General features: G+C 43.2%; 1 protein-coding gene and 1 long non-coding RNA gene across 9 annotated transcripts in view; both read right to left on the bottom strand.

Moving 5' to 3' along the window:
* AK4 (adenylate kinase 4) overlaps nt 1-27,480 on the bottom strand; it is a gene marked incomplete at its 3' end in the record, with an annotated part of 69,921 nt that overhangs the window by 34,908 nt on the left and 7,533 nt on the right. The gene's annotated exons all lie outside the window — the stretch shown is intronic.
* On the bottom strand, nt 13,069-18,318 carry LOC309842899. The gene is made up of 2 exons (XR_014299842.1): nt 18,014-18,318; nt 13,069-13,699 (listed from the first exon to the last, which is right to left on the bottom strand). It is a non-coding gene; the product is annotated as an uncharacterized lncRNA (long non-coding RNA).

Raw genomic sequence — 27,480 nt, 5'->3', positions numbered from 1 at the left:
ATGGGCAGGCCAGCCCCAGAGGCCGGCTCCTAGTCCCACCTGTCAAACTTTAAGATTGATTTTAATAAAAAAAAATATACATCTTCCAGGGTGACAGACCAAGTGAACTGTATGCCAGAGGTGCCCTTCACGCCTCTCCATGTCTGCTAGAGGGCTCCAAACATACTCCCTCTGACACCTCAAGGTGTCCAAATCGTCCTTTCCCTTCCTACCCTGCTCCTGCCCTGGTATTTCTTGCCTCTGGCAGTAACGCTACCCTCCTCAGATGTCATCTTAGAGCAAACACCAGTTGTGTTGGTTTTCTTGACTTCTCCCTTCTAAACTGAACGGGCAGTTCCTGCCAGTACAGTTCTCCAGCATCTGTCACTTCCAAGACAAAGACTAAAACATAAAAGTGCAACAGTCACTGCTGGGAACAAATGCACCAACTCTGAGGAGGGCAGCAGACCACACGAGGTCACTGAGAGGAAAGAAAGGTCAACAACGGCCCCAGATGGCCATGGTGGTTAACAGGAGGGCACAGCTTAGTCAAAATCAGAGCTCAGAGGCGCCTGAGGGGCTCAGATTGTTAAGTGTCTGACTCTTGGTTTCAGCTCAGATCAGGATCTCACAGCTGTGGGATGGTGCCCTGCATTGGTCTCTACGCTCAGTGCAGAGATTGCTTCAGATTCTCTCTCCCTCTCACTCTCTCTCTCTCAAAGCAAATAAATAAAATCTTTAAGGAATAAAAAATTAAAAAGGGTGCCTGAGTGGCTCAGTCGGTTAAGTGTCTACCCTGAGCTCAGGCCATGTTCCCAGAGTCCTGGGATAGACCCCACATCTGGCTCCCTGCTCAGCAGAGAGTCTGCTCCTTCTTCTCCCTCTACTTGTACTCTCTCTCTCTCTGTCAAATAAATAAATAAAATCTAAAAATAAACACATAAATTTTTAAAAATTAAAAAAAAAAAGAAAAATCAGAGCTCAAAGAACAAAGCGACGACACATAGTGTCCTTTACATAGTGAAGAACAGACAACTGGCCAAAGATTCAATAGACAAAGGATCTCATAGCTAAGATCAAAGTAGGTCCTTTAACTTATAGCAATCCTCAACCTGCTACAAAACTAAAAGACTGCTTTTGTGGTCTTTTGCATATAAGTCAACCAAAAGAATCATATTACTTCAACAGTCAATTCTCAATTCTTAGCTTGGTTCACTTCTCAGTAGCATCTGAAATGGATCTTTGGCGTAAATAGGACAGCTAGAGTGAGCCTTTAAAAAAAATTTTTTTTAATTATTATTTTATAGTAATCTCTACACCTAGTGTGTGGCTGGAACTGACAACCCCGAGATCAAAACTTGGATATTTCACCAACTGTGTCAGCCAGGCGCCCCCTACAATGAGCCTTTTAAAATGCAGACCAACTGAAATATTCCAGTGGCTTCCCCTCTCATTGGGAGTATAAGCCTAAATCCTCACCTTGATCCACAGGGCCCCGGGGTAATCAGGCCCTCATTCACTGACCCCACCTCCTACTTCTCTCTCCATTGCCCATTCTACTCCAGCCACACCAGCCTCCTCCTAGTTTTTGGATGATCACAAGTATGTGCTTATGTAGGGACTTTTCAAACCCTTCCCCCAGAATTTCACATTGATCAACACCTCACTTCATTCAGATCTCTAAGCATCACCTCAAACAGGCCTTCCACCCTATCTAAACAGCACAGGGACAAAGACATTCCCCCATCATCCTCTAGTCTCTTACCCTACTTTGCACCGTTTTCTAGAACTCCACATCATACCTATTATATATTGATGTATTTTTAAATTCTATCTCCCCCAACCAGAATATTATTAGCTCATTTAGAAAAAATGAAATACTCTATTCAATACCATATACTCAGTACTTAGTATATAGTCTGGTATGTAGGAGATACTTTATCACAATTTGTTGCATGAATGAATGAATGAACAAACACTTTGAAGTTGATGGGTGAACCCCCCCACACACACAAATCGATCCCATCTTTCCATACATCTATTACAGAAACATGATCCCAAGATCAAATACGGCTCTACTTTGCTAGGTATCAACTTTTTCAAGGGAGACAGGAGACAAGGTATGACTCTGTATTACTTGAGATGGCCACATCAGGTTTCACAGTTCAATCTTATTTCATCAGTATTTTAAACTATGTACAGAGATGAACCGGGTCGAGTAGGGGAAATGAGGAGAAGGAAACACTAGGAGCCAATAATGCAGAAGCAAAGGGCTGCCTGGTGGACCTGGAGGGACTTAGCATAGCAGGAGAGAGAGAGCGCGCACGCTAGACAAGCAGGATAAGGAGTATGGACTCTAAAAGATTTTTTTTTTTCTAGTACATAGTTTTAGAAATGCCATTCCCACAGCCCAAACCAGCTACTTCATCTACAGGGCCCAGTGCAAAATGAAAATATGGAGCCTCCCTGTTAAAACATTTAAAATCTCTAAATGGCAAAAGCAGAGCATTAAATTAAATACAAGTCCTTATGTGAGGACACAAGTGACATGCCTACAACGGTGTGACACCTGGACTGGGCTGGCATGGTGAAAGCAAAGGCGCCTATGACAATAATCCAAGCAGGAGACAAGGGCCCACACTAAAGCAGAAGTGACATTCGACAGCATTCTGCCCCTTGAGAGAGCACCTTTGAGACAGGGAAACTGAAGGGACACCAGAAAGGACTGCTTTTTCGCTACCTCTATTCTTCCTAGGACCTCCAAGAGACCACTGCCTTACACAGGTCTTAAGGTATGTGCTCCTTGTAAAGGTCGAGGAGTTAATTACTTCTCTGAAGTCGTTCAGCACAGCAAGTAACATAACATCTACAGAGTGACTGGGCAGACTGGGCAGGACTGTCACGAAGGTTTTCCAAGATCCCTGACTCTAGACCCCTTGACCTCAAGACTCCTGGCTCCAGGGAGAAAGTGACTTACAGAGGTCACCTAGCACTCAACCTTTGTTTCATCCAGGTCCCAGATGCCTGAGAGGACCAAGACCACCATCCTCAACAGAAACCTGAGACCCCAAGCAAAGAGGAGACTCATTCTCTTTTTCCTTTCGGAGTCTCTCAGACACTCTCTAAATCCTCAGTAAACTCTGCTCTCTCACTTCCTACCAGCTCCCCTTTGGTTTCTCTGCTGCACAAAGTCCAAAACCCTCTTGGCTGCTCTGGCAGGACCCCCTTTGGGCCCTCAGACCCAGCCTACCCATATTACCTTGAGTTAACCCAACAAACACAAGTTTAAAATAAGTCTGTGGAAGACTTCCAGGGTCATCTGAATCCAATTTACTAAGTAAGAGAAAGCGCTAAGTGCAAAATACTGTTCCAACTATTTTTGGCAACCGTAGATCTTCTCTGGAGCAGGACCGAGGACACTTCAACTAATCTGATACAAAGTCAAATTTCTACCCCACCTCTTAATCCCCATCTGAATGAAAACCTGGAAAGGTCAAAAGCCAGAGCAAAACTGACCTAACGGTGTGTCTGCATCTGAATGAAGACCTCCCTATGAAGAACTCACTAGGACAGCAAACTAGATAAAGCACTTGGTCAGAAGACAGGGGCTCCCATCCAAAAACCAGGACCTTCATCTGCCCTTGTCCAGTTTGCTTGGAAGAGAAAGCAGTATGGTTAAATGCTAATGCTAGCATGTTTGGATAACACACATACCCACTCCAATTTGTCAAGCAGTATTCCAAAGAAAGGCTGTGGACACACATAGTCTTACAGAGCTTCTGAATCCTTAGTGTGCATACACACTAAATCATAAACCACCAGGATGTTTGCAAAAATAAACAATACATCGGAGTGCCAAAAACAGGCCAACAGCTTTGAGTTTTATAGGCTTCATAACAACCAAAAAGAAAATCCATCATGTATTTTGTAAGACTGAATAGAATAGAAGTAATTAAGGCCACATTTGGAAGAATTTTCCTCAGAAAGGAAAAGACAAAGCATCAGATTACAAGATGGTATATATTACAAAATTATGTGTATATGTATAGATACATATTATCATCTTATATATTAAATACATTAGAAAAATCAACATTCCACCTATTTTGCAACAATATAAATTTTGGGCACCTTAACCTATTTCACTCAATTACTACTAAATATAAATTAAAGTAAAATAATCTTGGTAACTTTAAGAAATATATATTTTTAATTTCAAATATATATATGTATATATATTCATATGTATATTCATATATATATTCAAATATATATATTTTCAATTTCGAGATTTTTATTTATTCCAACAGCCAAATTTTATAGAATTTCACTCTGTTGGGTAGAAAAATTAAGTAAGTTATCACAATTAAGTTATACAGCCTCTGACTTTGCCAGTAACATTCCATACAAATGTATGAAATTATGAAACAGAAATGGGTGATGGGTCACAAACTAAATGAAGCTGTTCAAAGGCAGAATCTGCCAGCTAATTCACCACTGAACGCTGAAAGGTTATCCCTGAAAATACTAGCCCAGAACTGCAGAAAGCCAGTAAGACTCCCCTAGTTCTAGACACTGGAGACAAAGAAGTTTGTTTTAACAAAGGCAAGGATTAAAATTTCAAGATAACCAACTTTAGTCCAATAATCAACTTTAGTCCACCACTGGAATGAAGTCTTATGGGACCATACCTCAACTGCTATTAATACTTTAAGCAAAAGCAAATGAGGTCTTTTTAATTTCATCTGAATATGTCTTCTCTCTCTTTAGCATGTATTTTTTCAATAACCAACCCATAAAGTGCCAACACAAGGACAATTATATCATGTGTGTTTGGTGTCAAAGACATCCAATCAGCTGTGCAGTAAGCCTGCCAGCACCCTATAAGAGACCCCCCAGTTTACCAAAGTCCACCCCAGTCACTCCAATCACTCAGAACCACAAGCCAAGATTCTCCTCCTCCTCAGGAACACACCAGTCACCAACCAAAATTTTCTGTGCGTCCACTACGTGCCAGGCACCACGGGAGGCACTACAGATACAGATATAACAATAACTTCGAGAAGCTTACTGATTAGGAGAGAAGTGGAAGAGTCACGGAGAAATCATTATTTAACAAGTGTGTGTGCTGGAGTGCATGTAAGGAGCTTGGAAACAGCCGCTCTGTCCTCAAAAGAAGAAAAAATTGAATAGACTGAAAAATAAAGCCACTCTTCTTGGATGGAGGAAGAAAAGGGAGGACACAAGGCAAACCACTGCTCCCAGATTAGAGGGGCAGACAGACAAATACAGGAGCCACATATTACCTGAGCAGAGACCCACAAATGGAAGCCACCTCGGGAACCAGAGCTAGGCAGGAAAACCTGAGGGGCCCCCACAAGATTGTGAGATTTACATCCAGGAGCTCCACCAGGATCCCACAGTCATCAATACTGGAGAAAAATCCCCTCGAGCTTCCACGGAGGGGAAAGGAACCATTCTGCAATAGCCAGAGCACTCTGTTCTTAGCAATCCGTGCACGATACATGCAGAGATGGGAGAACGAAGAGGTTTAACCACAGGACTCCATATTAACCTTGGAAAATAAACAGCTATAAAGAGATAGCTCATAATTAGGTTACTAAAATTCTTTTCTTTTTTTTTAAAGATTTTATTTATTTATTTGACAGACAGAAATCACAGGTAGGCAGAGGGTCAGGCAGAGTGAGAGGAGGGAAACAGGCTCCTTGCTGAGCAGAGAGCCCAACGCAGGGCTCAATCCCAAGACACTGGGATTGTGACCTGAGCCAAAGGCAGAGGCTTTAATCCACTGAGCCACCCACGTGCCGTGGTTACTGAGATTCTAAATATCACTTTGCCTCCGGTATAAATCTCAAACTGATTTTATTTCCCTGTAAGGCTAGGCTTTGATCAAAAGACAGGATTTAATAATCAGTAGCTCCCACCTAACATTACTCTTCTCCCATATCCCACAACCTCATGGCACCGTTTCCCACCTGCAGCCAGAGGGGACCAACTTGCACAGCTGACCATGTTGCAACCCTTCTTAACAGGCATCAGTGGGGTTTGATCTACTACTGTCCATTTGGTGGCTTCTAAGTCCTTCCGAGACCTGACCTGTGCCTACGTCTATAGCCTGGTAGCCTTTCTCCCTTCACCCATGTGCAACACCCCACTCTACCTCTATTCTCCAGCCCCAGGTCTCTCTTCCCTCTTCAACTTCCCCAAATGACATTAGCCCTACACACACACACACACACACACACACACACACACGCTCCTGTTCTCCCACTCTGTAGCACTCAGGCTCGTATTTCATTTATCTTGCCAGTCTTCCCCACCATACAGCTGGTAATCGCATCCCATACAGCTGGTAATCGCATCCATCTGGTACACCAGTGTTTCTGCCGCACCTATTCAAAACGGACACTCAACAAGCACTTAAGACTGACTGGTCATTCCAACTCCATTCAACGCCCAGAGGGCCAGGGCTAACGGAATTTCTTGCAACAGAGGTAGCTACTCCTGCTCACAGAACAATCAGATGGAGGCACAAACACTTCACTGGAATGTATCTTTCCCAGTGAGGACTTAACATGTTCAGTTCCGTTGCACAAAGAGGTATCAAAAACAACTACATACAAGTTATCGTAAGTGAAGTTCACTGATCTTGCTATTCTAAGTCAGCCGTTTGCTCAAAAATATTTACGAAGCCACAATGCTCTGTGCCATGCTATAGCACCCCGCCCCCCATATCAGGGAAACAAGGGAGCATCAGCAGTCGTCCCCTAGTATGCTCCTAATGGCTTGGCCAGGCATCGAACTGTTGACAAACAGGCCTATTTCAAAACAAAGCTGAGGTTTAGGAATGGTGTCCTATCTTTCACTGGCACAACCAGAAATAAAAATAAAGTTTAGTTTTATGTCTTCTTGCCTAAAGAATCTGCCCATTTTTATAAAAGTCAAAAAGTCACAAAATTAAACTTGTGTATTCCTCAAAGTACTGCTAAGGGATACAGGCATATATGGCAAAAACAAAACAAAACAAACCCACATACAGTGAAGCAAGAGAATAACAACGATGAGATACAGGCTAGCAGTTGGGAGTAATGGAGAAAGGACATCTGGGGGGGTCCTTATCCCTCTTGCTGAGTGGTAGAGACACAACTGTTATCCTCTGGAACATATACATGCCGCACACCCTCTTTTTCTTCTGACTGCCCATAACGTGAGGGCAAACTGGATACAGAAGACAGAGATGGACAAATGTCCACAAAGCAGCAAATTCCCAAGATGCCTGGCTAAGGCTCCAGAAACAAGGAAATACTCAATGTACTTCTTCTCATTGTTCAAGCTAGAAATGCTGAGTGAAAGGCCCCTGTAACAGAACTTGATTTCCTCATAACACTACCTAAAACCAGTAGAAACCACGGCCCACTTCCAGTATCATCCCCTCTCCAAAAGTTTTGTCATGAGAATGCCCACACACACACACACACACACACACACACACACACACACACACACCCCTAAAGGCATGGTGAGAAATGAACTGCAGTTTTAGGATTCTGCAAACTACAGGTTCTCTACTCCCCCAGCCCCCCCCCCAAGAACATTTTGGCACCAAACTTGTCACAAAATGAAGAAAATTTTCATTTGATAAACTACTTATCATTGATATCACTTTGATGAATCTTTTAGTAAGAAAGTAAGCTTTACCAAAAAAATCACTGTGAATAGATATCAAAGTCCTTTAAAGGCAGAAATTATGGAAGAAAGGCATTTTGGCACCTAACTCAAATGACTCATTACAGATGGCTGGTGTCCACCCTTCAAATGGCCTTGTTCAAAGCCAGGCTTTCTTTTCCTTTAGTACAAAAAGACATGGTTTTTAATCACTCCCTAACACTTGTGATTGATAGCTATGAAGAAGAAACGTCTGAACCTCCTGTAATGGTCAAGAGCTTACACTTCAGAGCCAGACTGCCTAGGTTCAAATCCTAGCACTGACACTTCCAAGCTCTAAGACAGGGTCTGTGCTGCATACCCCATGCACATCACAGTATGCATGGCCAGATGTGGTTATATTTCTATCTACAGTTCACTCTTCTTCTTTTTTTAAAAATTTTTTTATTTTTAAGAGTATTTATTTATTTATTTATTTGACACAGAGAGACCACAAGTAGGCATAGAGGCAGGCAGACAGAGAGAGAGGGGAAAGCAGGCTCCCTGTGGAGCAGAGAGCCCACTGCGGGACTCGATCCCAAGACCCTGAGATCATGACCTGAGCTGAAGGCAGAGGCTTAACCCACTGAGTCGGGGCTGTTTACAAATCCTTCACACCAGGTTATAATGCCTTTGAGGCTAGAGACCATCTTATTTTCACCATCAATAAATACCACTTCACTTGAGATGTAAAACTATCCCATCTTTAAATTCTCATCCTCCTGTCTCCAACATCCTACAGATTATTAGATGAACTTTCACCTCATTAAACCCCCTGCTTTACCTTACATGTAATATACTGTACAATTCTAGTAACCACAGTCATGACTTCAAGGCATTAAGACTCAGAAAAACCTGCTCGATCACACAGTAAGAATTACAGGCAGCAATGTTTCCTTTAAATGTTATCGTAATTCTTTGGCACTGAATAACTGCATAAAATAAATTACTAAATTAAGCAAAACATTGTTATCTGATTTAACTATATAAATGGACATTTCATACCTTTGGCCAGTGGTTCTCACACTTCTTGCTTCAGCCTATTCAAGCTGGTGCAGAAAGATCCTTAGCACAGGTTGTACTTGGATCCCAAGCCTGACCTCTGAACAAGCAAGGATCTGTTCCTACAAGTGCATGTTTGCTCCTCCTAAAGCTGACATTCTTAAACACCCACAAAATGTGTATGAGTCAACTCTTACAGATTTCTGAGATTAAGATTCCAAAATATTCTCTAACAGAAGAGGCAGAAAGTTTGACGTGAAGAGAAGAATTTATTTTCACACTAACAGGTATATACATGGAAGTCATCCCAAGTGAGAGGTTATACTAGGCTAGATTGCCAAAAATCTGCTCTTCCTCTTTTTGAGCTGAATCTTCTTCTGGGTGTCTGTGTGACAAAGATAAGCTTTACCTAAAAACCTTCTTGATAAATCACAAGACATTAAAGATTGTAAACTATTTCCAAAGAAGGTAACAAAGATGGCTTTATATTTCATTTTATATAAAATAATACAAAACTTTGAAACCATAAAGGAAGACTTTCATCCCGTTTGTCCTTTACTCCTTTGGATGAAGAACTCCCCCTCCAGGGGATCAAGTCGCTGACCACAGGGCTCTCCTGAGGAGCAGTGACTTTACATGGAGTGCTGATCTTCTAAGCCTGACCTTTGCTATTGGCCTTAGGGTCCAGTACCTACCTCATCCTGGGAACAATTATTATTGGTGTCAACCACAGCAAATTGCAGCTAACATTATTTGAATCTGTGATCTATATAATCAATCACTCTCTAAGTCAAAAGAAGGTTCACAGCAAAAAAAGATCTTTCTTATAACCTAGATTTGAATTCAAATCTATGTAAAGTATAAATGTGCACTTCTTTATCACTAGTTATGATTAGAAATGAAAAAGCCTATAATGTGTTTTTTTTTAATTGAGGTTAAAACTGACATATAACATTAGTTTCAGGAGTACAACAAAATAACCTGATATCTGTAGATATTAGGGAATGATTACCACAGTAAGTCTAGTTAACTTCTGTCACGAGACACAGTTACAAACTTTTCTTCTCCTGATGGTAACTTTTAAGATCTATTCTGTTAGCAAGTTTCAAATATACAGTACAGTATTATTAATTAGAATCAACATGTTGAACAATATACCTCCATGACTTACTTATTTTGTAACTGGAAACTTGGACCTTCTGACTGCATTCGCCCATTTTGCACCTCCCTCCCCATCCCCACATCCGGCACCCGCCGATTTGTTCTCTGTGTCTATGAGCTCAGGACCATTTTGTTCTGTTTGCTTGTATAGTCCACATATATGTGAGATCATACATTTGATTTATTCTTGCCATCTGCATTTTTATCATGGGATGATACCCTTTTAAACACATCAGAATGGCTCCATAATGAGGCAGAGCGCCAAGATGATTCAAGGAATTACCAGCAGGCTGAAAATCATGCCTCTTGGCTCTTAGAGCTCTGCTTCTAAGTCACTGTCCACAGGACGAAATACAGCAACGTGCCTCACACATCATGGCTTCGGGTATCCTCATCTGCATGGAGGGGCCCCACCAGCTCTGTCATCTCCGAGGTGGAATTTCAACTCCCTTCACCTGGTTTTGTGGCCACGTGTGGGAGCCAGGGGATCCAGCTTGCCCAGTATGTGTAGAATCACATCAGTCTGCTTCCATCCACCAAGATTCCACTGGAGCTGAGGAGAAGGAGCAGCTCCCTGCTTTCAGAGGCAGGCCCCGCATGGGTCCCCACACCCATGCTAGATAGAGGGGTGTGGTCCGACCAGACCCCAGGCCTGCACCACCTTGGTGCTTCCTCACACCTGGCCTGCCAGACCTCCTGCAAATAAGGGCCAGTGTTTTGCTTGGCCTCTCTGCTCTTTTCTCTCTGGTCAGGCGGCATCTGTACATTCACTCAGTCTCATTTTGTACCCCCTGGGTCCATGGGGTATGTTGTTATAATAGCCAAGATTAAAAATATATATGGACAAAAGCCAAGATTCTGTGTAGGGAAGGGGTTCACATTACTGGAAGAGCAGGTGATCCAATATCTAAGTATAAGGGAAGTCCAGCAGATTCTTTATCCTGAAGCTTTCTGCCCACACCAACAGATCAATTATTATTTGACACTGCACAGGGATTCAAAGAATAAAACAGTGCAGTAACCTCATTTTAAGAATTTAAATAGATCATGAAAGAAAAAGATACCAGGAGTCTTAGAAGCCAAAAAATTTTGGATGTCTTATGTCAGGAGCATTTTTTTGGCCCCGAAGGGGAACACATGCATTTATAAACATACCATGAACATCTGGCCCAGTACCACATGCTGCCTTATATAAGCAGATCAGGATGGAAGCAACAGAAGCTGGCCAAGGGAACACATGGGAAAAGGCAAGTCATCTGTGAGGTGTGCCAAAATCCCAAATGAGTTTTAGAGCCACAGCGTTTCCCGTCTCGGGCTCCTGTTCTGCCAGCGGGCCTCCGTGGCCAGCACACTGGGCACTTGCAGCCTGAGGAGCAGGACTGACCTTCAGACTCGCCGCCCCACCTGGGACCTCGGCACGACTCCATTACTCGGTACTTTCAGAGGACAGGGAGGAAATTCACTTTTAAATAAGCAACAGAAAAAGGAACTCCTTCGTCTTGCACGAGGCCCTGAGTGTGGATCCAGCCGTGCCAGGCACCCCGCCGGCTGCCTGTGTGCGGGATCCTGGCAGCGGACCAGCGTGAGGGAAGCTGCCGTCTCCTCCGCTGCCATCTGCTCCCACAGGGTGCGTGGCTACTGCTGCCCGAGAGGGCGTCTTCCCTCCTTCCCTCTCTCCCTCCCTTTCCCCCACCCTCCACCCCACTTCTATCTCATGGCTTTCTGGCCATGCTCTGGTGGAGAACTACAGCCAAATACCTAAGATGAGCCCCACTGGCCAGCCTCCAGCAGACAGTCCCGCAGGTGGAAAGGGGAGCAGGGCAAAGCCGCTCCTAATGCTCTAGTAGCACACGGCTCCCAGCGGGGGCAAAAGGTCCACGAAGCAGGTGGACAGGCAATCACCCTGTGACATCCAGCAAGAAGAATGGCAGGTAATACCAGAGCGCAGCACTTGCGAAAACCAGTATCCAGGTTCCTCAAGAAATTCAAAGTCGAATTACCACATAATCCAGCAATGTCACTTCTGGGTGTTTATCTGAAGAAAATGAAAATGCTAACTTAAAAAGATATCTGCACCTCCACGTTCACTGTAGCATTCTCTATGATAGCCAAAATATGGAAACAATCTAAGTGTCCAGCAATGGATGAAGGGATAAAGAACACAGGGTATTAAAATAATAGGGCGCCTGGGTGGCTCAGTGGGTTAAGCCACTGCCTTCGGCTCAGGTCATGATCTCAGGGTCCTGGGATGGAGTCCCGCATCGGGCTCTCTGCTCGGCAGGGAGCCTGCTTCCCTCTCTCTCTCTGCCTGCCTCTCCGTCTACTTGTGATTTCTCTCTCTGTCAAATAAATAAATAAAATCTTTAGAAAAAAAATAAATAAATAATATAATAAAGAAAATATGGTGTCTCTCTATATATACCATACGTGCACAAATGTGCAAGTGTGCAATGGAATATTACTCAGCCGTAAAAAGGGAAGAAATCTTGCCATGTACAGCTTGGATGGAGTTAGTGAGTATCATGCTAAGTGAAGTCGGTCAGTCAATGGAATATTACTCAGCCATAAAAAAGAAGGAAATCTTGCCATTTACAACAGCTTGGATGGAGTTAGTATTATGCAAAGTGAAATAAGTCAGAGAAGAACTAATTACCATGTGATTTCACTCATATGTGTTATTTAAAAAACAAAACAAAGGAGCAAAAGGGAAAAAAAGAGAGAGAGAAACCTAGAAACAGATTCTTCACTCTAGAGAACAAACTGACAGTTACCAGAGGGGAGGTGGGTGGGAGAACAGGAGAAGTAGGTGACGGGGATTAAGGAGCGCACTTGTATGGAAGTATTCAATCGCTATATTGTACACCTGAAACCACTGTATGTGAGCTAACTGGAACTTGAATAAAATTAATGACCAACGAACTAACTAGAGTGTTAACAGGAAAATAATACCAGAAGCACGTAACTTAACACATATGAGGTGCTGGAAGAGAGCCAAGCACACTGCTGTCAAGACCACTATTTTGCTTTCTTAAAACTAAAAAAGTATTATATGCACAGAAGTGTTTTGTACACAAAAAGGGAGAATATTGTACATTTTTGGATGGGTGTGTCAGTTTTATGTATTTGTATGTATATTCTCAATTGCGAGCTTAAACTAAAAAAACTTTTCTTGTTAAAGAAAAAAGGATTAAAGAGGACAACTTAGGTTGTACAAACAAGTTTCATTTAACACTACATGAACTGGACAGTCTTTCAGAGAACTACAAAATGAGGCAGAAGGTAGGAAGGCTTTTTTTTGTTTTGTTTTAAAGATTTTGTTTATTTGTCAGGCAGAGATCACAAGTAGGCAGAGAGAGACAGAGGGAAGCAGGCTCCCCGCCAAGCAGAGAGCCTGATGCGGGGCTCGATCCCAGCACCCTAGGATCATGACGTGAGGTGAAGGCAGAGGCTTAACCCACTGAGCCACCCAGCTGTCCCTCTTTCTTCTCTTTTTAAAAAATCCCATCTTTATTTATTTACTTATTCAGCTTAAAAATATTGAAGGAATCCTTTGCACCTTGAGGCTTAGTTTAAGTCACTCAGCTGAACAAGACCTGCCCTTGTGGTGGTCTCCTTCAGAAGGGGAGGGTAGATGGTTGAACAGAGGATTCAAGAGTGGGAAGAACTGGAAGAGATCAATGGCTTGAGGAAGTGGAAGTAGGCTTGGTGGGCGTGGGAAGCTGCGGGTTTGCTGGACCTTCGGTTGAGTGTGGGCTCTGATCCTACTTCCTGGGAAGCCAGCCGGAAGCCAGCCGGCACGTGGCTCAGTCACTTTGTAGATCCATTTCTTCAGCTGCAAAGCAAGAATAATAATGGTACGGCCTCCGAAAGTGGTAAGAATTAAATGAGGTAATGCATATATGGGATTAGAATAATGTTTGGTCCAATACTTAATTTTTTAAAATGTGCCCCTTAGGTGATGGGATGGCTCAGTGACTTAATAAGCATGTGCCTTTGGCTCAGGTCATGATCCCAGGGTCCTGGGACTGAGCAAGGAGCCCAACAAGGGACTCAGTCCCCTTGGATTAGTTAGGCCCAAGGTGTAGGCCCTAGATAGGCCCTATCTCTCTTCTGTCTTCTGCTCCCCTCTGCTTGTCCTCTCTCTTTCTCTCTGTCAAAGAAATAAAATATAAGAAAAAAAATGTGCCTGACGATAGCGTTGATGTAAGTTTCTAGGCCCAAGATGGAACCACTTGTGCCCACTGTCCTATGTCAGCAAACTGAAACTTAAGATAATTTTTGTGCCTCTGTAACTGCTCCCTGTGAGCAGAAAAGCAGTGTATTTTGTCAGCCAGTATCCAAAGAGGCCAGGCCAGCTCTGGGCCTTCTCACCAGAAAGAAGGTTGACTCTGTGGCCCCACCCAGTCAGATAGTTTCCTTTTTCTTTCTTGTTTTTATCCTATAAAACCTTCCTACGGGGGCGCCTGGGTTGCTCAGTGGGTTAAAGTCTCTGCCTTCGGCTCAGGTCATGATCCCAGGATCCTGGGATTGAGCCCCACATCTTCGGGCTTTCTTCTCAGCAGGGAGCCTGCTTCCCTTCCTCTCTCTCTGCCTGCCTCTCTGCCTACTTGTGATCTCTGTCTGTCAAATGAATAAATAAAATCTTAAAAAAAAAAAAAGAACGAAAGAAAGTAACAGGTATTGGAGGACTGAAAGCTGGGGGATAGACAGATGGAGAGAGAGAGCAAGCAAATACTCCAGAAAGGAAAAGAGCAAGAAAGTAACACATTAACTCTGAACTAGGGGACGGGCTGACAGAACTAGGGGGTGTGTGTGAAGAACGGCTGACAGGTGTTAGGATAGTGGCATCCAACATGCCCCATCAACTCACTCCAAACATCATGCCCAAAACTCAATATGACCATCTCATATGAGGGGTCCTTTGGGAGAAGAAAATATAGGTAGTGGCCAACAGGGGATGAAGGAATGCAGAAAAAGGGTGGCCCTTACAATACTGAAAAGGAAGTGAAGACCCCTAGAGAAGCATGACATCTAAGAAGAGGTTATAGGGGCGTGGGCGGCACTGTAAATGGTGGAGTAGACCACTGTGTGCCCACCACATAAGTGGTGAGGGTCCAGGTCTTTCTGATTCAATGGGTAATGCTAGAGGACCCGTCAAGCACCACGGACCATTTCCCAGAGTTACAGATCACCCCCACCAGAGAGAACGCCTGTCCCATGCTGTGCAGTCACTCCCATGCCACACATCATGACTCAACACCAACAACCAGGATTTACGGTGGACAAATCACTTTACAACGAAGTGCAAGCTGGCCCAGAAGCAGAAAAGAAACAGTGAGGAGGAAGAGAAGAAGACATGGCATTTCACCTTGGGCCTAACTAATCCAAGTACAAGCTGGTCATGAGATAAGAGAACCTGAAGGTACCTCATGCAGGAATCTGCTCATTCTCCTGCCTCTGTTCTTGCTGGGACCTGCACCCTCTCCCTACACAGGCTTATGGTACTGATAACGCATGTCCTCCTTGTAAAGGTCAAGGAGTTAACGATTTCTTTGGAATCTTCCAGCATGACAGATAACATCTAGAGGCTGTCAAGAAGGTTCTCCAAGAGCACTGACTCCAGACACCCTGACACCAAGACCCCCGGGGCTCAAGATATAAGTGACTGATGGAGACCAGTTCCTGGATGTCTGTGAGGGCACACACACCAGACCGCAGTCCTCAATAAAACCCCCAGGCCCAGCAAAGACAAGACTCTCTCTCCTGTCAGAGTCTCCCCAATGCTCTGTCCGTATCTGTCCTCTCTCTATATCTTCAATAAACTCTGCTCTCACTTCCCTGTTTGATTTCCACCCTGCGCAAAGCCAAGGACCCTCAGACCCCCGCCAGCCTGCCTCGGTAAGTCACCAGACAGGAAACATTAAAGCATTAAACTCCGCCCATTAAACCAAGGATTGCTGTCAGCTCACGATGACTGACTGCCGCAGCTGTCCCTACCCCAAGCGTTAAGTTCCTAGACATCTGAGGATGTTTGGCTTATAAACCCAACGGCCACCAAGGTACCGGCCGCTTGGTTTCAACCCCTAAGTTTACTGTCAAGTCTCCGCATCGGCTCACAATGTTATTCCAAGCAGCATATACACGAAACTGAATGCTCCACCAGACACACTAATTTTAGAACTCACTTTAAAACTTTCCCACTTTCTCCACCTGCCAAATGAAAGGAGGACAACAAAGCAGCTGCCACAGCTGTTCTCTAAAAATTGGTACAGCGGTGACATACATTCTTCTGAGACAAGAATTTTCCAACTCTTTTTTTTTTCTTCCCAATGCAAAGCCAGAAGATACCGGGAGTCTCCACAAATGATCAGACTCACACAGCAGAGCGGTTTCAGAGCAAGGCATCAAAGTCAGGCGGCAGCCAACAAAAGAAAGTTGTTTTATTTTTTAGATTTTATTTATTTATTTGACAGACAGAGATCACAAGTAGGCAGAGAGAGAGTGTGGAGGAAGAAGCAGGCTCCCTGCTGAGCAGAGAGCCAGATGCGGGCTCGATCCCAGGACCCTGGGATCATGACCTGAACTGAAGGCAAAGGCTTTAACCCACTGAGCCACCCAGGCATCCCGGAAAGTTGGGTTTTAAACTCATTCCACTTCTTAAGTGTATCACTGGATTCCACTTCTTTGCAATCTCAAAACAAAATTGATAAAATATCTTCAGGCAAATTTAAACATGAACAAGTCCATGGTAACCGCTATAGTGCTATTATCTGGCTCCACAGATTTTATGCAAAATATCAGCAAGATCCAGTTCATGTGACCTTTTAAGAGCAACTCCTTCTACTTTGTGTAAAAAAGCAACATGGGATGAATCTGCATCAAAAAGAAAAAAGACAAAGGAAGGAATGAAGGAAGGAAGGCAGGGAAGAAGGAAAGCAAGCAGGCGGGCAGGCACCTTAATAGGGATCATGTCCTAACAGACAGCTTTGCCTTGCCTTGTGTAACACTTCAACTGTCAAGAACAAAGCTTTAAAAATGGATCCTGCAATTTTTTTTTTTTTTTTTTTTTTTTTTTTGCCTTTCACTGGCCAGTAACCATGAAACAGATTTCCAAAACATGTTTGTATTGGGTCTGTATAACCAAAGGCAAACTAGAGCAGAACCAGAATTAGAGAAAGATTCTACCATCTTAATTTAACTTCTAGAAACACCACTTCCCACCCCGCAAAGGGTTCCTGGTTTCTGCCACTTCGAACATCTCACGCCGCCCAACAGCAGTTCCAGCTCCGGCTCAGCCAACCATCTGTGGCTGTCTTTCCTGATCCTGGCCCTGAAGGAAATGCAATGTTTCAGGGCTGTTTGGCTTGGCTGCATTCCTCTAGACATAAGCTAAGTGCATGCATTTTTTATTCTCCAGGGTTTGAGCTCCAGCAGTGTTCATAACATGTCATTCAAAATGTAAAACTGACCTTGACAAGGAGATCTGGACTGGCCCTGAGACAACCTAACAGAGCAGTCATGGGGGAGGGGGGGAATCCTTCCACAAGGCTCTTAAATGCATTTCCTCTACAAAACTAACATCACTGCAATCAACCACTAATAACTAACACCACACACTGGCCAACTAAGATCAGAGGCTGAGACATTCAAAAACGCCGAACTCCAGGAATCAAGATAACTAATATTTTACTGCCATATATTTTTTTAAAGATTTTATTTATTTATTTGACGGCAGAGATCACAAGTAGGCAGAGAGGCAGACACAGAGAGAGGAAGAAGCAGGCTCCCTGCTGAGCAGAGAGCCCGATGTGGGGCTCGATCCCAGGACCCTGGGATCATGACCTGAGCTGAAGGCAGCAGCTTTAACCCACTGAGCCACCCAGGCGCCCCTTTAGTGCCATATTTTAAAGTATCAAAAATAGTCCAAAAAAAAAAAAAAAAATCCACAATGAAAATCGATCCAACTCATTTATACAACTCACTCTCACGCATTTTAGTCCTGCCTCAATCTGTCAGGTCTGGTCTTTTATCTTTTTAAAATGTTGCGTTTTGTTCCTTTTAGTGCACTGAACAACCCACTTCTCTCACTTACTGAGTTTTCTGGGCACCCCCTTAAAATTTCACCCAAGGACAGTGCTTCACTCACCTGACCATGGCCTCAGCTCTGCCAGCACATATTAACTTAATACTCACGAAGAGATCCTGTGAGGTAGCCGCGCTGTTACTCTCCTTCATAAATGAGTCAACACAAAAAGGTTACCTACTTCGCCCAAGATTGAGGTGCAAGGGTCGCCAAGTCAGATTCCAAACCCAGCCAGCTATGTAGCTCAGAGCCCACACTCTTAAAGACAAACACTACCTCTCAGAGCTTTGAATGAACAAAGGCATTCAGCATAAAATCAGAGTCCTCGATTTTAGGAAATAAATAATACGTGAAAATTATTCAAATAAATCATACTTAATGACATACTTTTTTTTTTTTTTTTAAGATTTTATTTATTTATTTGAAAGACGAAGATCACAAGTAGGCAGAGAGGCAGGCAGAGAGAGAGAGAGAGGGAAGCAGGCTTCCTGCGGAGCAGGGAGCCCGATGCGGGGCTCGATCCCAGGACCCTGAGATCATGACCCGAGCCAAAGGCAGCAGCCCAAACCACTGAGCCACCCAGGCGCCCCACTTAATGACATACTTAATGACAACCTGGGCCAATCATACTTAATGACAACATACTTAATCATACTTAATGACAACCTGGGCCAATTTACTCATGATTTGTTCATCACATGGATCAATGTCCTACGATATTTAGGCTAAGTGGCCATTCCACCAAACCCCCAGTATTTATCTAATTTGTCCCTAATACTTTTAGCTATCCTCAGAACGAACCACGGGGGAGATGGAAGATCACTCAAAGGACAGGACTACAGACTGCAGTAGCCTTGAGTAGCTGGTGTCTGCCCATAGGCTTGGAGACAGCCTCACGTACCGCGGGCTCTACAAGGCTAACTGAGCTACCGTGCTCATCGCAGGACACTATTCAGAAACACTGAGAATTTAGAAGTCAAGCCATGACAGCTACAATGGTCCTACCATATTTGACCAGTTGTTACTGATGGAGGCCATCACAGTTTAAAAGGATCAAAATGAAACCAGGCTGAAAAGAATCTAGAAAAGTCATCATGGAGGGCTATTCTTTTGAGGGTGGTGAAAAAGAGGACTTCATTCAGTGAAGTGGTACCTAGCAACTATTTCCAATTGTCTGCAGAGTTACTGGATTTAATGTGTGTGACACCAAAAGAGTAAAGGTGGACAAGTGGACAACAGTTTACGGATGACAGTTTCAAGGACTGGCTTTCATCTCAGTACAAAGAAAAAGATCTTCCAACAACCAGACCTGCCAGCAATAAAAAAAATCTGCCTCCAGAGGAAGTGAGCTGGCTGTCAGCGGCTACAGAAGGGACCCAGTAGAGAATGGCCACTTGGACAGAAGGACTCAAATCCCTTCCAATTCTAAGACATTAAGAAATGGAATAATTAAACTTAGCACATTCATTGTTATGCATAGTGTTTAGCTCCTAAAAACCACAGAAAACTAAAACAAAACTCTGAGCTCAACAGGAAGGAGGTCTTGCACTTTCACTGTATTCCAAGCTAGATTCTTGATTTTTTTAAAACTAAGCCACTGAAATAACGCAAGTTAAAAATCAATGTCCCTCATGGAAAAACTAAATTGTGTCCTGAGACAGTATTTATAGTTAGCATTTTAAGAAAATTAGGAAGCTGTACTCCTATACGCAATCGATATTTTATAGTTCTCCCACAAACTACATTGGCTATTTTTACCAAGATCTACAGAAGTCCACAGAAGAAAAAATACATAAGCAGTTGAGTTAGAATTTAGGATTTAAACAAAGCAAACCAAAAGCCGAATCAGACATATCAGCAGTCCAGAACATTAAAAGACCCTGAGAAAATCTAACCAAGCAGACAAACAGGTAAAGGTAGAAAAATGCTCATCTTAATGACACAATTTTGGGACGCTTGTGTGGCTCAGTCAGTTAAGCATCTGCTTTTGGCTCAGGACATGATCCCAGGGCCCTGAGATCAAGTCCCACATCAGGCTCGTGCTCAGTCAGCTGGGAGTCTTGCTTCTTCCCCTGTCTCTGTGCTCTCTCTTTCAAATACATAAATAAAATCTTTAAAAAAAAAAAAAAAAAAAAAAAGAGGATGGCACAATTTCTAAAAAGCAATTTTAGGTCCAGGAAGGCTTCCAAAAGACATACACACATAACTTTGGGGTAAGTATTTTTGTTTGGACAAGAATGGAAACAAGACTAGTTTAAAAAAAATAGGAGGACAAGACAATTAATAGTTTAAAAACAGTGCTTGTAGGCTCCACTGGTACACATACACACACATAATATATACACACACAACACACACACACACACACACACACACCCTATATACTGCCTAAATCCCACTGGATTATGCCAGTGATTCCATTCAAAGCACCACATTTACTGAAGAAGATTTTCAAAGAAATCAAAGTATTATGACTCCATGGAAGAAGGAAACAAACCGAATAGAGAACCTTCCTACTTGTCGGGCATTTTACAGAGACGACCCCGTCTGATCCTCCCAACAGTCCTGTGAGGGGGCGGTTCATACAAAGGAGGAAATCAAGTTAAATAACTTCCCCAAAGTTTACCAAGCCAGGAAGAGATGGAGCCAGAGGTATGACAGACTCCAAAGCCCAACCTTATTTCCTCTATGCCTCACAGCCAACTGCCGGAGCCTATCACTTGCTGCACCAAAACCCACTAGAGAACTTCCACCTGGAACTTCCTGCAGGTGTGTTAAACTTGTCATCACCCCAACACCCAACTGCCCTCCTTCGTTAAATGGGGCCACTTTTCCCAACCATCGCTGAAGCTCAACCCTTTGAAGGGTTGCATTTGGCTCTGCCCTTCCCAGCATTCGCAGGCATAATCAATTCTATTAGGTGCTACCTGCTACTGTCACTACCTCAGCATCTCCCAAATCCCCGTTTCCATTACTTCTACCCTATACCTGATCAAAACTGTTGGCCACCATCTTAGATATGCTCCACTTTCTCTCCACTACAACCCACACTATACTTCCCTACGAGAAAGGACAATCGTGCCACTAAAGGAGTTTGAGGAAGGCACTGACTCCCAGGCACCTTCCTATTTATAAACTCAATCTGGAATTACATCTAAGTCCCAAAGGACAATTCTTTTTTTTTTTTTTTTTTTTAAAGATTTTATTTATTTGTTCGGCAGACAGAGATCACAGGTGGGCAGAGAGGCAGGGAGGAAGCAGGCTCCCTGCTGGGCAGAGAGCCTGATGCGGGGCTCGGTCCCAGGACCCTGAGATTATGACCTGAGCTGAAGGCAGAGACTTTAACCCACTGAGCCACCCAGGTGCCCCGCAAAGGACTATTCTAATTTCCATGCCTACATAATTCTACCACCTCTAGGTTTCAGTCAAAATACCCTTAATTTGAATCACCTCCTCTCAGATATGATCCCTCCAACAATAACATCCTGTTCCCACTTTCGACCTGCCAGTACCTTTCCCACATCCCCTCAAGGCTCAGTTCTAATGCAATCTCTCCCTCAGCTTTCACTGATGTGTTGTGTCATCCAGAAGTTCATAAAACAACTATTAAGCACTAACTGTATGTTAGATATTGGAGATACAAAAAGAACTCAGTAAGTTTATACAAGTAACTTCAGTGTTCCTTTAAAAAAAAAAATCATTCTTTTTTAAATAGCACTCAGGATAATCTGCCTTATAAAACAATTAATTGGGTGTATGTTTTACCTTATGAATTCCTTAAAAGTAGAGACCACTTTTTACTCCTATTAACAAGTGTATTGGAATACACTGATATAACAAGAACTTATGGATGTTTTTTTTGGTTTGTTCTCCCTACTTTCACTCTAGAACCTTCCAATCCAGTTTCCAAATAGCCTGGATGATCTATTTAAATGGTAATCTGATTGTCAGTCCCAAATTTTGAAACAAGGGCTTTACCTTGGATTAGGCAATGAAACAAACAAACAAAAAAGATAAATTGGACTTCATCAAATTTAAAGACCTGTGTGTTTCTAAGGAAAACATCAAGAAAGGTTAAAAAAAAGGGGCGCCTGGGTGGCTCAGTGGATTAAGCCTTTGCCTTCAGCCCTGGTCATGATCTCAGGGTCCTGGGATCAAGCCCTGCATCGGGCTCTCTGCTCAGTGGGGAGCCTGCTTCCTCCTCTCTCTCTGCCTGTCTCTCTGCCTACTTGTGATCTCTACCTGTCAAATAAATAAATAAAATCTTAAAAAAAAAAAAAAGTTAAAAAAAAAAAGAGAAAAGAAGAAAATATCTACAAATCATATACCTAGTATCCAGAATATATAAAGAACCCAACAATGAAGGAACAAATGAGCCACATCTGCAATAGACATTCTCCAAAGAAGATATACAGATAGTCAACAGCAAATGAGATGTTCAGTGTCATTAGTCCTTAGGGAAATATAAACTGAAATCACAGAGAGATACCACTTCACACTCACTAGGGTGGTGAAAACCAAAAAGACATACATTAACAAGTGCTGGCAAGAATGTAAAGACATTGGAACCCTCATTCATTGTTGGTGGGAATATAAAATGGTTGAGCTGCTTTGGAAAACAGCTGGCAGTTCCTCAAAATGTTAAACATGGTGTTACCATATGACTCAGCAACTCCACTCCTATGTGTATATACACCTAGGAGAGATGAAAACATATATGCACACAAAAATTTGTATACTAATGTTCATAGCAGTTAACAACCCAAGCGTCCTTTAAATAATGAATCAAGAAACAAAATGTGGTATGCCCATATGACAGGAGATTATCTAGGGATAAAAAGGAATGAAATACTGATACATAACTACACCGATGAACAAAGTTGAACCTTGAAAACATGCTCAGTGAAAGAAGCGAGATACAAAGTCACATCTTGTATGAGTCCATTTACAAGAAATATCCAGAGTAGGCAAATCCATACAAAGGGAAAGTCAATTAGTGATTACCAGGGGCTGGAGGGAGGGGGAAAATGGGGAACGACTACTAATGGACACAGGGTTTCTTTCTGGGGTAATGAAAATGTTCTCCAATTAGACAGCAGTGATGTGATGATGGTTGCAGGATTCTCTAAGGACACTTATGCTTTAGGTTTTTATGCTTTATAAGGATAAATGCTCCTATATTCAAGTTATCTCTCAGTAAAGCTGTTAAGACATTAAAAACTAGTTAACAGTAACAACAAAACCCCAGCCACTTCTCATCCACTAGCCGTGCAAGGCCAAACTCCCCCAATCATCCCTCAAGCCCCTATGCCAATCCTCCCAGCCTCCCTTCTACCTTCTCCTGACTCACAGCACTCCAGAAACACCTGTCTCTTTTCCTCCATGGAAAAAGCTCACTCCTATATGAAGTCTCACCACACGCCGTCCCGTCTGCCCCCAAATCTTCACACACCTGGCTCCTACCCTTTCTCAGGGCTCAGCTTAAACATCACTTCCTCAGAGAGGCCTTCTCCGACCTCACATCACAGGCTGAAGTGGTTTTCCCAATCACCCTCCATCACTGCACTACCATATTTTTGTGGTAGAAGTATATAGGATATAAGGCATAACATACACAGGGTTACCCTCATTATTTTTCCCTTGTTTATAGCACATCTCCCCTCCTGCCTTAATAGGCTATTGCAACATTTGCTGAACTGAACTGACACGAAGAAGTTTACGATTCCGGTGCTGAGAGACTGTAACTGATGTTACAGAACAGACCACCTGCCAGGGAGGTGGTTAGGAATGCCATATTAGACGTACAGATGCGTCTAACAGAAATTTCAGGAAGAAAACGATGTGTAGCTGCAACAGCTGTGGAAAATCTTCACGGAAGCAATGAGACTGAAAATTGAGAGATTAGGGAAGTGTGAAAGGCATTCCAGGAGAAAGGCACCCCTGAACAATGCCCTCCCCACCTTGTCCATGACCTCAACACTTCACCCACACACACATCCCACCGTGACTCACAGGAACATCATGTGAAACCTAGAACTTGAACCCGAGTAAGTGCCTCAAGGGTACTTCTGCATCCTCCTCCTACCTATTGCAGGCACAGAAGCATCTGCCAAATGACTAACAGAAGAGCGGGTTCAGGTATTATGCTAGAAGTCTTAACAATTAGAATGAAAGGCAACTTCTACCTCCTCACAATTACGTCAAGTTTCTATTTTAGAACTTTCGGAGCTCTTTTTGGGGGGAGGGAGGAAGTCAGGGTTTCCTTATTTAGATTTAAATAAAAATGTTTTAGGAACAGAACAACAACAAACCACATACCTCTTGCCTAGCCTTGAAGGGCCTTCTGAAGCTCAGTGTCCTTGTGGACCGATGAGCTGTAGTACGCACCCCCCCACCCCGTGCTGTTTGTAAGGCAGGAAGGGGATATTTCACTAGGTATTGGAGACCCTGCATGACCTAATGGGCAGTTTAACCCTACCTAGGGAGTCCCAAGTTGGAATACCAGCTTCTCTATTTAACTAGCTATTTGACCTAAGGCAAGTGCGGCGACCTCTCTGAGGCCATTTCTTCACTTGTAACATGTCGGCGTTAACAACTGCTCTGTAGATGTGTGCGTGAACTAGAGGACAATATTCATACATTAGCCAGCGCAGGGCCTAGCACACGCTCGACCTCCCCGACCCCCACAGCAAATGTCAGTTACAATGACCAAGTCACAAGAACTACAAAGTACCAAAGTCACAGGCGGCTGGTCAGTAAGAAAGTGCTGAAGAACAGAAAATAACTGATTTCTAGCCTTTGGGGAATTTGATGAGCAGGAGTGACTTTGCATTATTTCAATACTATCAGCCTTTCTGACTAAATAAGGGGATATTTGCTGCCAGACCTGTCATTTAACCAGTACAAGAACTTTTGGAACTTGGAGATCAGACTGTTAAAATATAACATCAGCCATCAAACTGCACTTCGAGAAACTGGACAAGTGAGACCTTTCATACCATGTCTTAAAGGCTAACCCGAGAACTAAACACTAAAGTGAGGCAGGCAGGGGGAGCACAGAGTAATTCAAAGCCTCTACTACCTGCTCATGCTTTAAAAAACTAGTTTGCTGGGGCACCTGGGTGGCTCAGTGGGTTGGGCCGCTGCCTTCGGCTCAGGTCATGATCTCGGGGTCCCGGAATCGAGTCCCGCATCAGGCTCTCTGCTCAGCAGGGAGCCTGCTTCCTCCTCTCTCTCTCTCTCTGCCTGCCTCTGCCTACTTGTGATCTCTCTCTGTCAAATAAATAAATAAAATCTTAAAAAAAAAAAAAAAACTAGTTTGCTGAAACACGATACATGATCGAGCCATCCAACCCATCATAAAAAAATACTAAGAAACGCCAATTTCCAAGTCCCTAAATCTTCTCACAACATGGATTACACACAAGAGTGTTAAAGAGCACACTAGCCTAATATAATACCATTTCACAATTTACTCAGTAGATTTTAAGGGACGAGGCAATTCGGTATGTCCGTTGGAACAGGTGGATGTGCAGCAAATAGTCTGGTACCCAATCTACTAGGTTCACGATCAGGTGCAGCCACTTGAGTTCAAGGAGACTGAACCAGTAGTTTAAAGGCTTCATAAACTATGATGTGGCTGTATGTGTGCATCTCAAAGGCAAGCCCAAGTAATGAAAGCTGGAAAACGTAATACAGAGCAGGTATAATTACCCTTTCATTTGACAGTAAAGAGGTGAATAAAGACCAAAATGGTAACATAAAAGATGTGATCAAGACACAGAAGCAATGCTCTCTTGTGGGCCACAAGAAAGCTCTAGAAAGTGTGCAGCTATGTGGTGGCAACGACCATCCTATCTTTTGACCTGGTAGCGGAACTCATCTGTCAAAACTCAGCTCAGCAGTCATATCTAGAAAGCATTCCCTAATCCCACGGCCTCCTCAGTGCTGGGTGGGTCACACTTCCCCATGTGCTACAGGACCTACACATGCACATCTTTTCAGCCTCCATTCCTTTCTCCTAGTTTGCCTGCCTCTGCCTATCAACTTAGAAGCTCCTTCAGGAAATAGGCCCTGTCTTGGGGAACCTGGGTGGCTCAGTCATTAAGCATCTGCCTTCAGCTCAGATCACAATCCCAAGGTCCTGGGATTGAGCCCCACATCGGGCTCCCTGGTCAGCGGGAAGCCTGCTTCTCCCTCTCCCATTCCCCCTGCTTCTGTTCCCTCTGTCAAATAAATAAATAAATAAATAAAATCATTTAAAAAAAAAAAAGGACACAGACCTTGTCTGACTTCTTCATATCCCATAAGCCAACAGTGCTTGGCACTTACACATTTGTTGACAAGACCTATTTTCTAGGATGTTCGGAGAAGCATGCTTTGTATACCAAAAGACTGTAGATACCCTAAATTCTATCAACAGAAGACTAGTTAAATCAGCAGTTCTCCAAGTGTGGTCCAAGGACACCAAGGGTCCACAAACAACCCTTCAGGGGTGAGTTCCCTTTTTCAAAGTCTAACTACACATCTGTGTAAAGCCAAATATTGTTTTAGTACTTTAACCAACACAATGCAGCATACAAACTGAATTTATAAAAATCCAGCTTTCAGAACAGCTGGGTGGCTCAGTGAGTTGAGCGTTGGTTTCGGCTCAGGCCATGATCTCAGGGTTGTGAGATCCAACCCTATGCAGGGCTCACACTCAACCCAGAGACTGCCTGACATTCTCTCCCTCTCCCTTGTACGTGAGCACATGCTTGCACACACTCCCTCTCTCTCTCAAACTAAAGCTTAAAAAAAAAAATGACAAAACCAGTCATTGAAGAGATTTGTGCATATGTGAAAAAAACATTACCCTTCTCAGATTTTGTTTTGGAAAAGTTATTTTTCGTAGAAACATGTTAATATGGGTTTATTATTACTTTTAATGAATCCATAGTAATTTTTAGCTTTCTCAGTTTTGTAACTTCTAATACAGTTAGCATCTAGAAATCTGCATCTAAGACTCCACAGAGTTCTCAATGAGTTTTAAATGTGGGACTAAAATGTCTAAAAATGGGGAGGCCTGGGTGGCTCAGTTGGTTGGGTGGCTGCCTTCGGCTCAGGTCATGATCCCAGCGTCCGAGGATCAAGTCCCACATCCGGCTCCTTGCTCAGCAGGGAGCCTGCTTCTCCCTCTGCCTCTGCCTGCCTCTCTGCCTGTGCTCGCTCTCTCACGTGCGCTCACGTGCTCTCTCTCTCTGACAAATAAATAAATAAAAACTTTTAAAAAAATAATTAAAAAAATAAATAAAATTTAAAAAAATAAAATGTCTGAGAATGGCTGGTTCGAAGAACTACAGTACAGCTATACAATAAGAGCATGTAGCCATTTTTCGAAACGAATGAGGTAAACTGATAATCTGCTAGTAGAAACCAATATCTAATCTATACTGCTAAGTTTAAACAAAGACCTGAAAAACAAAGTATAAATCTGTACCTTTTAATTTTTTTTTTTTAAGATTTTTATTTATTTGACGGAGATCACAAGC

Source organism: Mustela nivalis (genome assembly GCF_964662115.1).
Source record: "Mustela nivalis genome assembly, chromosome: 10".
In the NCBI taxonomy this organism is placed as follows: domain Eukaryota; kingdom Metazoa; phylum Chordata; class Mammalia; order Carnivora; family Mustelidae; genus Mustela; species Mustela nivalis.
The sequence above is the reverse complement of the archived record's forward strand: the minus strand, read 5'-3'. Positions and strand labels throughout refer to the sequence as shown.